At 32.7% G+C, this 15,393-nt stretch overlaps 2 long non-coding RNA genes across 2 annotated transcripts; one reads left to right on the forward strand and one right to left on the reverse strand.

Annotated features, from left to right (window-relative positions):
• Positions 1–150: 150 nt before the first annotated feature.
• Positions 151–7,207, forward strand: LOC126718910 (uncharacterized). Its single transcript, XR_007653145.1, has 6 exons — positions 151–372; positions 1,278–1,364; positions 1,889–2,002; positions 4,181–4,599; positions 4,701–6,688; positions 6,793–7,207. It is a non-coding gene; the product is annotated as an uncharacterized LOC126718910 (long non-coding RNA).
• Positions 7,208–7,620: 413 nt separating this feature from the next.
• LOC126716447 (uncharacterized) lies at positions 7,621–9,098 on the reverse strand. The gene is made up of 3 exons (XR_007652131.1): positions 9,063–9,098; positions 8,717–8,737; positions 7,621–8,246 (listed from the first exon to the last, which is right to left on the reverse strand). It is a non-coding gene; the product is annotated as an uncharacterized LOC126716447 (long non-coding RNA).
• Positions 9,099–15,393: the final 6,295 nt, after the last annotated feature.

Below are 15,393 nucleotides of genomic sequence, written 5' to 3' on the forward strand. Positions count from 1 at the left end.
GGCAAAAGTGTTGAAAATGAGGATTTCTTTCACCATCTCACACACGCCAAAAATAGATCATGCCCTACATTGCAGCATCAGTAAGACTTCTATGGCTCTGGTTATAAATTGCTTTGATTGATGGATTTACTATGAAGTCATTGTGTGGCCATAGCTAAAGTTGATTGCAAAGGCAGCAACATTCATTGTGAGCTGGAACTGAATGAACTTTTAACTGTTCTTAGATACACACCTTCTCCAACTCAAAACTGTCAGCGCAGAAGTAAATAACCAGGATGACAATATTTGTGCTCTCCTTTGCCACTTCAGTGCCTTGGATTCCCATGGAAAGCCCAATAATTACATGATTCATACTGGCAGTTCTCCCTTTCAGTGAGTATTTTTTGAAAATTCCCTGTTCTACTACAACTTCATTGTTGAAATCCTCATCAAGATTGGGAATCTCACATTCCAAAGCTATCACTCTTTTTGCATGTTCATTGTCACCGGTGATCATTTTGTTGTTTACTCTAGAGAGTGCATATAGTCTTCTTACTCTTCTTCTTTTCGAAATCCCCACTTCTATGGCCTTGACTTAGATTATCTCAAAATTTTTCTTGATTTGATCGATGTTGATACCTAAATCGTAGATAGCCCAATAATGTAGTACTTTTGCTGTATGGCTTCCAAATCCTTCAACTGGTCATGCAGAAATCCTGTTTGTTAATTGTACTAGCTGTGTTGAAACCAAAAACTTGTTGCCTTATAACAAAAACATTTTCTACTTTTTCTTAGGAAGTATATTCCCTCGTTGTTTCTTTACCAAGCCAAGATTCTGTTAGCTTCATCTCATTAACTGTCAAGTGCCTGTTTTGTCAGTGAAGATTTTTTTTTTTGTGGCTTAGTCCATTGTGTAACAAGCAGAAGGTTCTCAAACCATGTTGTAATCAGGCATCAAGCATTTCATAGAATATGCCACATGTAAGAGTAGTTGATAAAGGCAGACCTTCTAGAGTTGCCACCACCATAACTGTGACTGCCGTGGCAAAAAGGCATGATCAATCATCGTGCACTATATCTCTAATTCTTTGAGTTTTAAATATTTGTATGTGTATTAAGATTTAGAGTATCAAAGCAACAAATGTTCTCTCATGTCAGCTCTTAAAGTTGCATACTATGGTTTTGTTATTTTAATTTTCTGTTCACTTTTTCTTTTTAACATAATGTCTGTGTTTTCAACCAACATCAATGTAGTGGTTATATTTAACATAATATTTTTGCTTTAAATCAAACTTCAGTATGACCAGGCTGCTTGTCTTATGCTATTACTCTCAAGAAAGAGGCCGCACTAGAGAATGATGCTTCCTATTGGTAGTTGAGGAAAGGTGATTGGTTAAATTCATTTTTTTTTTCATGATTATGTTTCAATCTTCCATTCTTTTCATTGTAAATGCATAAATATGTGAAATTTAGCATTCATGAATTATCATGTTAGATGTTGATTTCGTTTACTCTTTTTTCCCTTTTGTTACTACATCACCAGCAAGTATTCTTTGGCTTTGCCTTTTATGGAGACCACTTAAAAAGATTGGCTTTTAATGTCCCTAGGAAGTTTCCTAAGTCCTAAATGCAGCACATATACTTTCTGTTCAGCTGTGTTTGCCATTTACAACTCTTTCCCTATTTCAGACCATGTCATCATCTTTATGAGTTATAAAGATTACAAGGGAAATACACTTTATTTTAAATGCTTTATTTTCTTGTGATGAAATCCATCAATGTAGAAGTTATTTAATTTGTAGGGAATTTTTATATTGCAATCATAGGAATGGACCCTTTATGCATGTGCCTGATGTTTTTACTTGCATGAAGAATCTTTATGCTTAAGAACTTGTGATCTTGTTTGCAGAAAAGATGAATGCTCTTAACAAGTGAGTGAAAAAGCAAAGACCAAGTTGCAATTTCAATAAAAGTACCTGATTGCCCTCACTCTAGCCTCCTAGAATTTGCTTAGGTCATTGAGGTATGTTCATAAGCATTACTTTGTGTGTTACTCTGCTTGGAATATATTGAATTAAACTATTTCAAACTCTATCAAAGTTTGATTAACCTTCTTGCAGATCGAACTAAAACTTACTTTGAGCTTTAGGTTGATAAAACAGTCACCTTAAACAAGCCCTGTCAGAAGTGATTTGTGCACAAGTTAGATTGTAACTATATGCGGCTTGGTCATGAGATTGTTACTGCCTGAGCCAGGACATGTATAGCTTTGTGGAGGCCAGGTCACCCAAAATTAAAGGCATTAACTTATAAATTAGTACACTTGGCCCACAGCTTTTCATAGTCAATTTGTCATGAAATCAATCAACTTCTTTTTCTCTACATTGGAATATGATCATACATTCTTAAATACTCTCTCCTTAGTTAGCCACCTTGTTTAGGCCAATTTTATGTATATTGCTTCTCTCTAATGAACACACTTTTTTTTTCTTTATAATATAACCTAGGGTCTTTTTTTAAGGGGACAGTAACATATTCAGTTGAAGGAAAATATATGTATATTTCAAATAAGGTATGGCTAATAATAAAATTTTAATGCAAGCAAAAAATTCTCTTAGTAAGGACCAATAATTTTCCTGGTGTACCTTTAATGTTAACTTAATCCCATCAAAACCCCTTGCTTTCAAATGAGATTATGTGGTTTTGATATCTGAAACGGTGGAGGAATTGGGGCATACAGTACAAAGGTTTATCTCTCTCTCTATATATATAAAAAATAAAATATTAAAAAAACCAATGTATATATATACACACATATACATAAAAGAAATATTAAAAAAATCAATCCCATGTGAAGCAACAGCCACCCTGGCCTCCCTTTGCTTTGCATTTGATCATGGCATGCTTAATTCGTACCTGCACTGCTTAATTCCTTTTGTGGTATTGTTGTTCTCTTGCCAAAGTTACCATTATACTTAGATGTACTATGACTTGAGCATTGTTGCAAAACCTTAGGAACTGAATATTCTGATAATTTCTTTGGAGTTTTTCTCCTTTGAACCAAAAAATTTAAAGTCTGGTTTGTTGACAATTGATCATCTTTCTATACCAATTATCCAACTAATGAAAAGATGGCATACAATTTCCTTCTGTAAAATATTTATAAAAAAGTACTAGTATTTTTTTGTAACTTGTCAATGTGTAAATGTGTTTTTTTTTTCCTTTTTCTTTTCTCTAACTTATAATAATTGTTGGTAATATAATTTGGTTTCAATACTAGAGTAGTCATGAGGTCACTTTGCTCTGAGTTCAGTTTGCATATGCTTCATTGTAATTTTAGTTATTATGATTTAGGGTGTTCTACTTTGCTGATTTGTTGAATATGACAAAAATATAACTAACATTAAAGGTGGTCTGATATTTTGGTTAGTCAAGTTTGGAGCAAGTTGTCTGATCCACTAAATTTGAGTTTTCTAATATGATTCTCAAAGTAATGTTGTTTGTTACTTCTTTGTCCATTTGAATGTATGAAATTCACCCTCAATGTCGTTGGTCATTTATTTCTTAACTGTATTCCTATGAAAATTCAAGGACGAATGACTTTTTTTTTTTTTTTTAAATAATTTCATAGGAATTTTTGATACTTAATAAAACTAATAATTACTTTGGAATAGCTATTGATTTGTCATAGGATTGGTCTTATTTATTGAATTGGCCTTGGGGGAAGAGGGGGGGGGGGGGGGGGGGGGGGGAAAGGGGAGCTTTTCTTTTTACCCTGATGTCCTGCTAAAGGCTGGCTAGAATGTGGTCCCTTGAATATGTATCCCTTAGTCTTGGGGGCTCCCTTCTTGTGGGCGTGAACAACCTTCTCTCTCTTCATCCTCACTGAAACTCCACTTATGTTTTTCTCTAAATCAAAGTCTAACATGGATTATAGAATTTATTGATATTCATACTCATATCAAAGACAAGCCCAAGAAAGGGTTGCTTTCTTGGTAGGGCTCCAGAAATCTTTACAAGCGATTTAGAATCTACTTTGTAAATGGTATTGGTTGTGTTTAAACCAACTGCTTCTTGTTTTATATATCAAGAACATTTGATACTGTTATGTGGGAGTACCTTCCCTCATTGCTTCTTTTAAAGGCAAAATTCTGTTACCTTCATCTCATTTAATGTACAAGTACCTGTTTTGTCAGTGCAGATACTTATGTCTTACTCCAGTGTCTCACAATCAAAGATCCCAGCCAAGGCATGAAAACTATCATGTATTTCATAGAATAAGCCAAAGTTGTCTTCCAGCCAGAGGCAGACCTTTTGCAATTGCCAACACCATGATTATGACTAGCAGTGACAATACAAACAAGTGCATTGAAATATGTTGGTGCTGCCCATCTCTCAATACGTCCACCCTGATATCTCCACTCTTTAGGGAGAACTTTTCAAATTGCCTGGATTGCTTGAAGTTACAGACAGCAGAAAAGCAACAACCCAAACGACAGCAACAATAATACTCCCACCATGATAATTGTATGCTGTTTGATTCCAAAGGCAGAGAGATTATAGCACAGGCCAAAAGTACAATAACAGTGGTTGTCTCAAACGCTTTAAAGACATAACTGAGTAGGCCTTTTGCTGGTTCTTTTTGGTACTTTTTGGCACCAAAAACATTCTTTCAATGAATAAGATCAGCCACATTACCACTAATAACTTGCTTTATGTAGGTTTCAAGAACCACAGCCAGTGCTTTTACTCCAGACTGACATGAAGCCTCAAAGTTCTTATTCCTCATCATGTAACTGAGCCACTTCAGATCAACACTGAGAAAGGAAATGGATTTGTTATGCAAGCAACCCTCATCAACAGGCTGCACATCAATGGTCTTGGTCAATTGGTGCTGTATATGTGAAAGATCAGTTGTAAATCAATACACCATCTTTGGTTCATTGCTTAGTAGGTCTTGATTTGTGGTCCTTCCTTCTGTCGCTTTTGGGTTACATTGGTTGATGCCAAGAAGGTGATAGATGTTATTGCTTCTCGAAAGGTACATATAATCAGAACATAAGTAGCATCTGGCAGTTCCTCACTGTCTTATGTGGACAATTTGGAGGGACTTGAATAACTGAACATTTGAAGGCATGGAAAAACCAGATAAGAGATCAAATCTAGTTTCCTGAATCTGCAAATTGAATGTTGTACAATGAATTTTTTGGGGACCTTTTAAATTTATGATTGTAATTCTTTAAGAGGCTCTACATTTTGAACACTACTCTTCTTTAATAAAACTCATTAATTACTTATAAAAAAATAAGTGTTTGATTGTTTTACTTCCTTGGCCTATTCCTAGTTTATATTTCTGTTAAGATTGTCAATTAGTATGGCCATTGGTCTTTGTACCAATGGCTTCTCCTTTCCCTCTCACAAGCAAGGGGAAGATGTTGAAGTTGTGGGTTTAATCTGTAATGTGTAAATGATTAGTATTTACCAATCAAAACTGCAATGTGATCGTTGAATTCTATTTGTGAAGAAAGGGATGGAGAAACTAAGATAGGAAGCTGTGTTTTGATGGCTCTCTCTTATGATGTAGTGACACTATTTAGGAAGAGTCATAGTATGCACACCTTCAACGCTTTAATACAGATGTAAGTTTGAAAATCTCACATAAGATACAATTATCTCTCCTTGGCCTAGAGCCTTGAATTCCTATAACCCAGTACCTAATGGTTTTAGGGAAGGCACATAATTGGAATGGCCTTTGAATATGGCTTTTTCTGCTTCAAGCATGTACCCATCATAGCCTTCTCTAAAATGTAGGATCTTGTCATCATAAAAATATCAACGTTTTCCATTTGCTCTTCAGGCTAACAATTTTGAACATTACAATGTCCACTTCTGCTTTACCCAGTAAATCCCCGTTTGGCTTGAGATTTTAGACTCTGCACTAAATTAGCTATAGCTTTGGAGTTATTGTCTCTAGTGATCATCTTAACATTTAACTTTGGCAATTATGCCCTACTGTTCACACAAACCATTTATTTTGTCGCAGTCCACATTGTTTCTGCTGTTCTAGCACTGGTTGAGATCATTCAACACCGCTAGCCTTGATAGCCCGAATAAGATCAGAGGGTTTTCTTCAAGAACAGCATGAACCTTCTCATTCTCCTCCTGTTTTGTTGGACAGAGGTGTTGTATTCCAAGCTCATATCAGCTGTATCACTATGATTGCAAAAATTGCATTATTTTCTTTTGATCCATATACCTCTTAGCTATCTTTCTTTGGACATAATATTTCAAATATATTCCCAGTATTTTCCGTGAAAGAGAGATAGCATCCCATGTTGCACTTTATGTTACTTCGTTTTGCTTGGCTGGGTGCTTAGTTACTAGAATATTCTAGCTATTGATGATATGATTAACTTTCCTATACTGCATTGGTGGGTCTGGAGAAAGTTTTGTGGCTCAACTGTACTCTGTATGGCATGCTTTGGGTGTGTTACGATCTGTCCTGGTATTGCATTCTATAACTACATTTTCTAAATCAGCCAATTCTAAATGCAAAGAGAAGTGTTACTGCACTCCTGGTTCAGCATTGGTGTGTTATCTCAAATTTTAGGGGTAATTACAACTTACCCACCTGTGGTTCTCTTCTTCCTCACAACCAAGCTTCCATACCTCTAGAGAGACATGGGATTCCTTACCATCATCATCCCAAGTATTGCAGCTTATCAACCTGTACTTATCTCTATTTCTTTTTTCTTTTTTCTCTTACTTGATATTGTTGGACCATCCTACTAACTACTACATTTCATTCTGTAGCCGCAAGTGCCTCTGGGAGCACTACTGGTGTAGCTGGTCAAAGAAGTGGTGGTGGTGCTACTCTGGGGTTCAATGGTAGAAAGTTTGGTGTATCACAGCCACCAAAGTTTCAACCACTTGGTGGAAAGGGCAAGAAGGCTAACAAGGGCACCAAAAGCAGTAAATGAAGTAGATCATCAAATATTACCGAGCTTTGCTGTCAAAGCAACAAGATTTTGTATTATTGAGCTTTGCTATCAAAGCAGCAAGAGAAAATATGCTTGACCCAAAAGATGATTGCCTTTTCACTAGTTTTTAATTTTTTTTTAAAAGAAACTTTCATTCTTTGATACTTGTGTGTGTTAGGGAAATAACAGGTTTTCATTTGGACATATACTTCTTGCTGTTTAATAAATGTGTATTGGCAGATTTTGTATGGCTGAGTTTTGCTGACAAAGCAGCAAGAGAAAGTATGCATATTTTTATTTAATGCTTTTTATAACAAGCAGCAAGCAGAAATTTTAGCAGGCAGAAATTTTAGTAGCAGGCAGCAGGCAAAAGACTAATAATATTTTCTTGCAAGAAGCAGCAAGCAGCAGGCAGTATGCTTGACCCAAAAGATTACTGCCTTTTCACTATTTTTTTTTTTAGAAACTTTCATTCTTTGATACTTGTGTTAATTAGGGAAAATAACTGGTTGTCATTTGGGTAGACACTTCTTGTTGTTTCATTTGGAAAATAACAGGTTTTCATAAACACCTTAATGTGCTATACAATATGAAAAATGAATTTTAAAAAAAAAATTACAAAAGAGCCAAAAAGGAGGACATAAGAACAGCACAATAAAGCAATCAACAAAATGACGAGCAATGCATATAACATTAACATACATTAGAGCTTTCACATGTATCTATTACATTTACATATAGACCTCCATGCCAATAAGAATGGAACTTAAATTGTAACTTACAATAAACGAGGACTTAAATCTGTCCAAATAGGGTTGGTATACCACCAAAATGAATTTAAATACCCCACAAACATCATGGCAAACTAAGGTTCTTCACCCTTATATTATTGTACATTGAGGCAAAACACAACAACAACATGACAAAAATGAAAGATAATCATGACACTACTAGTGCTAGCTTGTACAATATCTCACTCTCTAACCCTCACAACTTTCTCCCTAATCTCACAATTCACAATTAATCACAACTAATAATTTGATCTTCTCGGATGGTTGACAATAGCCTGAACTGGAAAGCCCACTGATCCACAGAAACAGCATTTGCTGCTAAGCAAAGGGAGCTTTTTTTATTATTATTCAGCAAGCTGCAGAGACACCAACTAGAGACTTTCCAGTACCACAAGGTAGCTCTATAATGCCAGGTCTTGCTCTACCTAAAATTAAATAAGTTAATACAAGAGTAATATATTTGTCTTGCCAAAGCCATCAGAGAGCTTCAGAAAATCTAACAATGAAAAAATTGAAAAATTGTTAATAAGAATTAAATCCAGTCATTATACTGAGACTTGAATAAAAATATCCTAGCATGTCTATTACATAGGTAAGGAATTATGGATGGTGTATGCACCAAGAAGTTTGGTCTTATAGAAGCTTAATAGAATAAATACATGAATAGTGACAGTGGACAAATGCAAGAGTTCAGAAAAGAAAGAAACTTGCAAAGGGAAAATAATGGTCAGCATGCATGTAAGGTAGTATTTAATTAGAGAATGGAAAGTGTTGACCTTAAAAAATTCGATACTTTTTTACTTATAATTTCCTCAAGCATAAAATTTTGAGATCAACCAATTGCCCAAGTACACGGTTATTCCTCTGCTTGTGTTATTATTACTTGAGGAACAATTACTCATACAGTTCTATTTTATTGTCCATTCTATACGACCCTACAAACAAGTTTTGAGATAGAAACCTCACCTCGGTTACGGCCAAGCAATCCTGTTTTGACAAATAAAAGAATAAAATCAGCTTTTGGAGAACTTAAAATTAAATCTAGTCATTAGACTGAGACTTGAATAAAAATATCCTAGTATGTCTATTACATTGGACTCAGATGGTGGAGAATCTATACAGAGCAATACAATTTCATATAGATATATCAAATCCATAATACTTCAAACAAAACACCACTTTGCAGAAACCTAATTTCAAAAAAAAATAAAAAATTAAAACCCTAAGTTTCAAAAATTAAATCTACCTAGAATAAGAGGAAAAGAGCAGATGAAAGTAAAAGACAAAAAAAACTTCAAGCTCAGAAAGTCACCCAATAGAGAGAAACACGAACAAATGAAGATCCAATAGAGAGAGAGTATGTGCGTTGCTAGGAGAGAGGAGTGTTTGATCTGTTTTAACTGTTTTAACGGAGCATTAACTAAATAAACTACGGTATACTCTTCCTTAGGCCAAAGGCTTATAAGGCAAGGGTGGGAGGTGTCTCTCCTCGATGTGGGATTGAGTAAATTCGTACGGGTGAGACGTAAGTCGATCCTTGCCCATCCCAAAGCGAACAATATCTGATTGAGGGCCGAGACGAAAGTCCTCCCACAAAAACACACACTACGGTACACCCTTCCTTAGGCCAAAGGCTTATAAGGCAAGGGTGGGAGGCATCTCTCCCTGATGTGGGGGATTGAGCAAATTCGTACGGGTGGGACGTAGGTCGATCCTTACCCATCCCAAAGCGAACAATACTTGATTGGGGGCCGAGACGAAAGTCCTCCCACAATATATATATATATATATTTTTTTTTTTTCATATATATATATATATATATATTATAAATAAGCTTAAAAGAAAAGTCAAAAAAGAAATTTTAAAATTTTCTAACTTTATTTCTTATGTAATTTCTACTACTACTAGAGAACATTTTTATTTTTTATTTTTTGGTTATGATTAATATGGTTTCCATGGTTAGAATTTGATTAGTTTTAAATTTAAATTTAGTACTATGATTGTATTTAATTATTGATTTAATTTTTTTAGTGAATTTAATGGTTTATTTTACTAGTGTTTCCCTATCATTACTTCACTTAATAAGGACAATTTTATTTATTTAATTTAGGCAAAATATTATATTAAATTTTTTAAAATTAAAAAGGAGAGGAAATATAAATAATTTAACGATATATATGGGGGATATGACTGAATTTAAATGTAGAATAAAATTATATGAGAAAAAAAGTAAAAAATAAAATATATAACAGTAAACACTAACTTATCCAAATCATTCTATGTAATATAATAATAATATATTCTTATATACTATCTTTAATTTTTTATAATGCAACATGATAACATTTAACAATCAAAGTGATAAAAAAATTTAAAAAAAAAACTTAAAATACAAAACTAAATTTCATCAACCAAAATAGAATTCTAAAGAATACAACACTTTATCAAGCTAAAATAGAGATGCAAGAAAAATAAAAATAAAATCCACCAAAAAATTGAGGGAAAAAGAGTGAGAAATAACCCATTTTTTGTAAGAGAAAATTATATAAAGAATAGAAGAGTGAATGACAAATGTATACTAAGAGAATGATAATAAAAAGAAACAATATAAAGAAAGATAGAAGGAAAGAGGAAGAGTGATATCAAGGTAGAATGTTTAGGGAGATGAAAAGGTAAAGGGAATAAGAAAGGTTGGAGAAAGTGTAAATGTTAAAAAAAATGAGTACAATTTGATAAGCACAATTTTCTTTTATTTGAATTTAAGTAAAATATTACATTTTTTGTTTTTTAAAACAAAAAGAGAGAGAGAGAGAGAGAGAGAGAGAGAGAGAGAGAGAATATCAATAATTTAATGATAATGAGGATGTGGTTGAATTTGAATATTGAATAAAATAAGATGAGAAGGAAAAAAAAAAAAGAAAAATTAAAAGATATAACAATAAAAACTAAATTATCCAAATTATGTTATGTAATGGAATACTATTATATTTTTATCTACTATCTTTAATTTTTTTTAATGTAATTGGATAAAATTTAATGATTAAAGAGAAAAAATAATAATAACTTAAAATACAAAACTAAATCGTATCAACCCAAAATTAGAGTTCTAAAAAACACAAAAATTTATCAACCTAAAGCGGAGATGCAATAAAAATAAAAATCCACCAAAACATTGAGAGAGAGAGAGAGAGAGAGAGAGAGAGAGAACCTTTTTTGTGAGAGATAACTATGCAAAGAATACAAGAGAGAATGACAAACTTATAGTAAGAGGGAGTGAATAAAAAGAGACAAATAAAGGAAAATGAAGGGAAAGATAAATAGTGATATTAAAGTAGAGGGTAGTGGGAAGATGAAAAGGTAAGGGAAGAAGAAAGATTGAAGAAAGTGTAAATATATATATATATATATATATTTTAAAGTGAATGTCAAAAAAAATTATAGGAAAATTGGAAATAAAAAGGAAATATATATATATATATATATATGTTAAAACCGACAAAGATGAATATGTAAAGTTAATAATTTATTTATATATTTTTTTGTAAAAAAAAAGGAATAAAAAAGAATAATAATTATGTAGCAAATGATGTGGTAATGAGGTGGCACAACAGGAGTTCAGCAGCAATAAATGCTACGCTTTAGCTTTTAGTAATATATAGATATAAATATAGATGAGATTAATTCCAAAGAAGTGGCATCATTTTTTCTGTCTTTTACAAATAATTCTCAAAGTCATCCCATTGTTCTAGGATATTAATTGGCGTTCAAAAGTAGGAGTGTGTCACCAACTCGCGAACCTATCAACTCGCTAAAAGTGACCTAATCTAATCCAACTCACTGATTTGGGTCAATTTTTAGAGGTTGGTGGGTTGGGTTGGATTGTGAGTTTTTTCTTTTTTTTTTAATAATTATATATATATATATATATTTTACAGTGGATCGGGTTGGGTTTAGGTCATAATATTCACAATTCTGCTTAATCGACCCAACCCCCACCTAAATAAAACTCAAACCTTAAGTTCTTCTTAAATAATTTGTGTTGGTTTGGTATTATTGTAATGATCAATTTAATAATAATAGTAATTAAAAAAAAATTAATTCAATCCATGGATCCAATTTGATCCATGTGGGTTGTTTTGGGTTGGGTTTTTTTTTAACCCACAATGGTGGGTTGGGTTGAAAAAACCCCTTAACCCAACCCAACCCAACCCGACTCATACAAATCCCTATTCAAAAGTATTAAGTTACAAAAAGATACATAGAAATTCTTATGTAGTGGAGATAATTATCTCATGTATCTAGTATATGCAGTTAGAGAGTTTCAATGAAATATTTTCGATGATAATGACATTGCCTATCAACAAGTACTCCATTTTGCTTGGTACAACAACATGCAGGTGGGAAAAGAATTGAAGCATAAATAATGGAATCATCTCACTTAAAATTATCTTTAACCAACATATTGTCTCAAACACTGCAATCCAAGAGTTCTTCAAGGTGTGCGATTGTCAACATTTTTTTCTTTTATTTATTTATTTATTCATAGATTTTTAAAGCCTTTTTTTTTTTTTTTTTTTTTTTGTAAAAAGTAGAATTACATTTTAACCAATTTTCAACAAACAAATTTTTAGCAAACAGTTGCAACCAAAGTCCAAACAGACATGATGTTACCATGTGTCAGTGGTGTTTTTGCGACAAGGGCCAAAAATGCGAGAATAGCCCAAATCTCCCTTTGAGTTCTTTAGAAGTGATTGTGGAGAGTATCAAGCCCAAAATTCCAATATTTAGTAAATAAAGGCTAATGGCGCTTTAACAAGAGAGAAATCAAATTGCCAATAACAAAAATTCATAGAAACATAGCAAGTCTGAAACTTTGACCCACAATTAGTGAGAAGAGAAATTGAGAGAGACTGTGAAGAAGAGAGGGAAGGTTCCCTTGTACACATGTTTTCGCCCCCAAGTTTCGAAATTGTGAGAATGTTAGTTGGCTAAATGGACTTTTGCTCTAAAGTTTCAGCTGTAAGAGTAAAACGTGGTTAGCCTGTTTTGAATCTAAATAGGGGCTTTTATATTGAGTTTTGGGTTCTCTTAGTGACTGGTTTTTGGGCTAAAATATGAGACTATGGACCTCTAAGGTGTCAAATTGATGGTTGGTTTAGATTTGCTTTAATTGGGTAAAAGAGTTAGCTTGCTTTATGTACAATTTGGGAAATATTTGACTAAGCCCCCATTGACTCCTCATTTTCAATCGTTTCAAATTCTTGGGAGGCTCACCTAAGTGAAGGCTAGTAGCTGGAGTTGGCCAATGAGAACCAACTATGTTTTAAAGGCAAAAATTTTGGGCCACAATTAGCTAAAGCATACAAGCTCTTTTGTGGTGAAAATTTCGGGTATAAGACCTCCTCCATGAGCTTGAGGTCTTAGAATTTAGATTCTTCATTTGAGCAGGGACTGCGGAAACTTGAGGAAACATTTCGGAGGTGAGAGGACTTAGTGAGACAGCTTATGTGCTTAGGACCTTTGGTACTTATAGATAAAAAGACAAGATTGAAAATAAAATTAATCTAAATTATATAAATGCAGAGACCTCATGTTAAGAATGTGTCATGTGGTGCATTCCTTGAAACTCTTTTTATTTAAAATTTTAAATTAACAAATTTTGAATTTATATCAAAGTATTAGTTCATTAAATTAGACAATAGAGTAAATGCATATATTAATTATCTACAGTTGTGCATTAATTATTTATATCAAATGAATTTATATGAATATTTTTATAAATTCTATATAAGAGATAATTTTTAGTTGGAATAATAATAAATAAATAAATTAGAATATGACTTTCTTACTCATGTTTAGTTGCTTTGACAACATTTGACAGAAAAGCTATAAAAAATTAAATATTTGTGAATTCACTAAAATAAATTTTAGTCCTTTAAATTTCCTAACTTTTTCAGTCATATATATGTGTGTGTAATAGAATAAATATATTTATTTTGTTATAGCATAATGAAATTTTAATATAATTTTTCTAAGATTTATATGAAAAAGAATTTTTTTTTATGTGAGAAATAATTTAAACACTATATCATGCAATAATTGAAGCAATGTCCAACAGAGTGGGGAAAAAAATTAGTAACACACAATCAAGAATGTAAAAAAAAAATAATTGAAAGATATATGCATTTTTTTTAGTAGACACGAAACATGCTTATCTATATTAGTTATCAAGCAATTTTCAATTTGTAAACACATATATATAGTGTGATTTCTATTTTGTCTATAAAATAACTATGGATTACAATTTTTTACAATGAAATTTATTCAAAAATTTGTTTATACATCGATAGTTGAGAGATTTGAATCATGAATGTCTCTATTGCAAATTGAAATGTCAACTAATTAAGTTACAAGATTCTTGGTAAACTTATTGAAATATTGGAGAAAACTAATAATAAGTTGCACTGCACATCGTACAGGAATTTAACTAGTTACTCATAATCTATAATCTTTAGGGGAAATTAGATTTAACCCACTTGTGATTAGGCTCATTTTGACTTTATCACCTGTAACTTGAAAATTGTCACTTTACCAACTTGAGGTAGTCTTTGTTAGAGAGTTATTACCCACCTCTCCACTAGCTGTTAGAAAAACACATTTTAACACAAAAACATTAAAAAAAAAAAAAAATCAAACACATCTCAAGAAAATTTTCTCACACCATTTTCTTGGGATTCATTAACACAAAATTTAGAGCAAATCAATAGGAAAAATCTATGTTATTGGATCAACTTTTGCAAATTTGTATTATTTCTTATGTACACTTCTTAAATTTTAGCCATGTATCTAGTTAAATACCTAAGTATAAAAACACCAACTTTTCTTTCCTTGTTTTTTCCTTGGCTCGTATAAGAAAAAAACAATGGTTTTACTGCTTCAGATCTCTCCACAGTCCACATCTCACACTGAAGCATAAAACCACCAACCGGGAGGAAAAAACCATTGGAAGAAAAAATCTGAAGACAAAAATATAGTCCACGTCTCACATCAAATCTCTTGCTGATGCAATTTATTCTTTTGAGATTGGACAAACTAATGTAGCTTGAAACAAATTATAAAGGGGACTCCCTTTTTTTGGTGGTTAGAAATTCAGACAAATTTAGTGGGCCTGGGGTTGTTCTTAGGCTAGATTCGATGGATAGGAGAGATATGGGTATTAATTAATTGTGTTTGTCATGTAAATGGATTAGATTACTAACACTTCTTCTTCTTTGTTTTGTTTTTGTGTATAAATTAATCCACAAATATACACAAACTATTCATCAAAGACAAAAAGGGACACGGAAGAGACTGACAAAAGAAAGTGAGCACACACTGCAGGCTATTGTATGAGAGCATACTTTTGCAAGTGCATGAAAATTGTGTTAAAAAGCTTTTCTTGAGAGGTGTTTGATCATTTTTCTTTTATGTTTTTGTGTTAAAATGTGTTTTTCTAACGGCAAGGAGAAAGGTTAGTAACGGTTGTCTAACAGATACCACGTCAAGTGGGCAAAGTAACAATTTTCAAATCACAGATGACGAAGTCAAAACGGGCCTAACCACATGTATGTTAAGTCTAATTTCCCTTTTTCTAATAAAAAAA

The sequence above is a fragment of the Quercus robur genome, chromosome 3, assembly GCF_932294415.1.
Source record: "Quercus robur chromosome 3, dhQueRobu3.1, whole genome shotgun sequence".
NCBI classification, from domain to species: Eukaryota; Viridiplantae; Streptophyta; class Magnoliopsida; order Fagales; family Fagaceae; genus Quercus; species Quercus robur.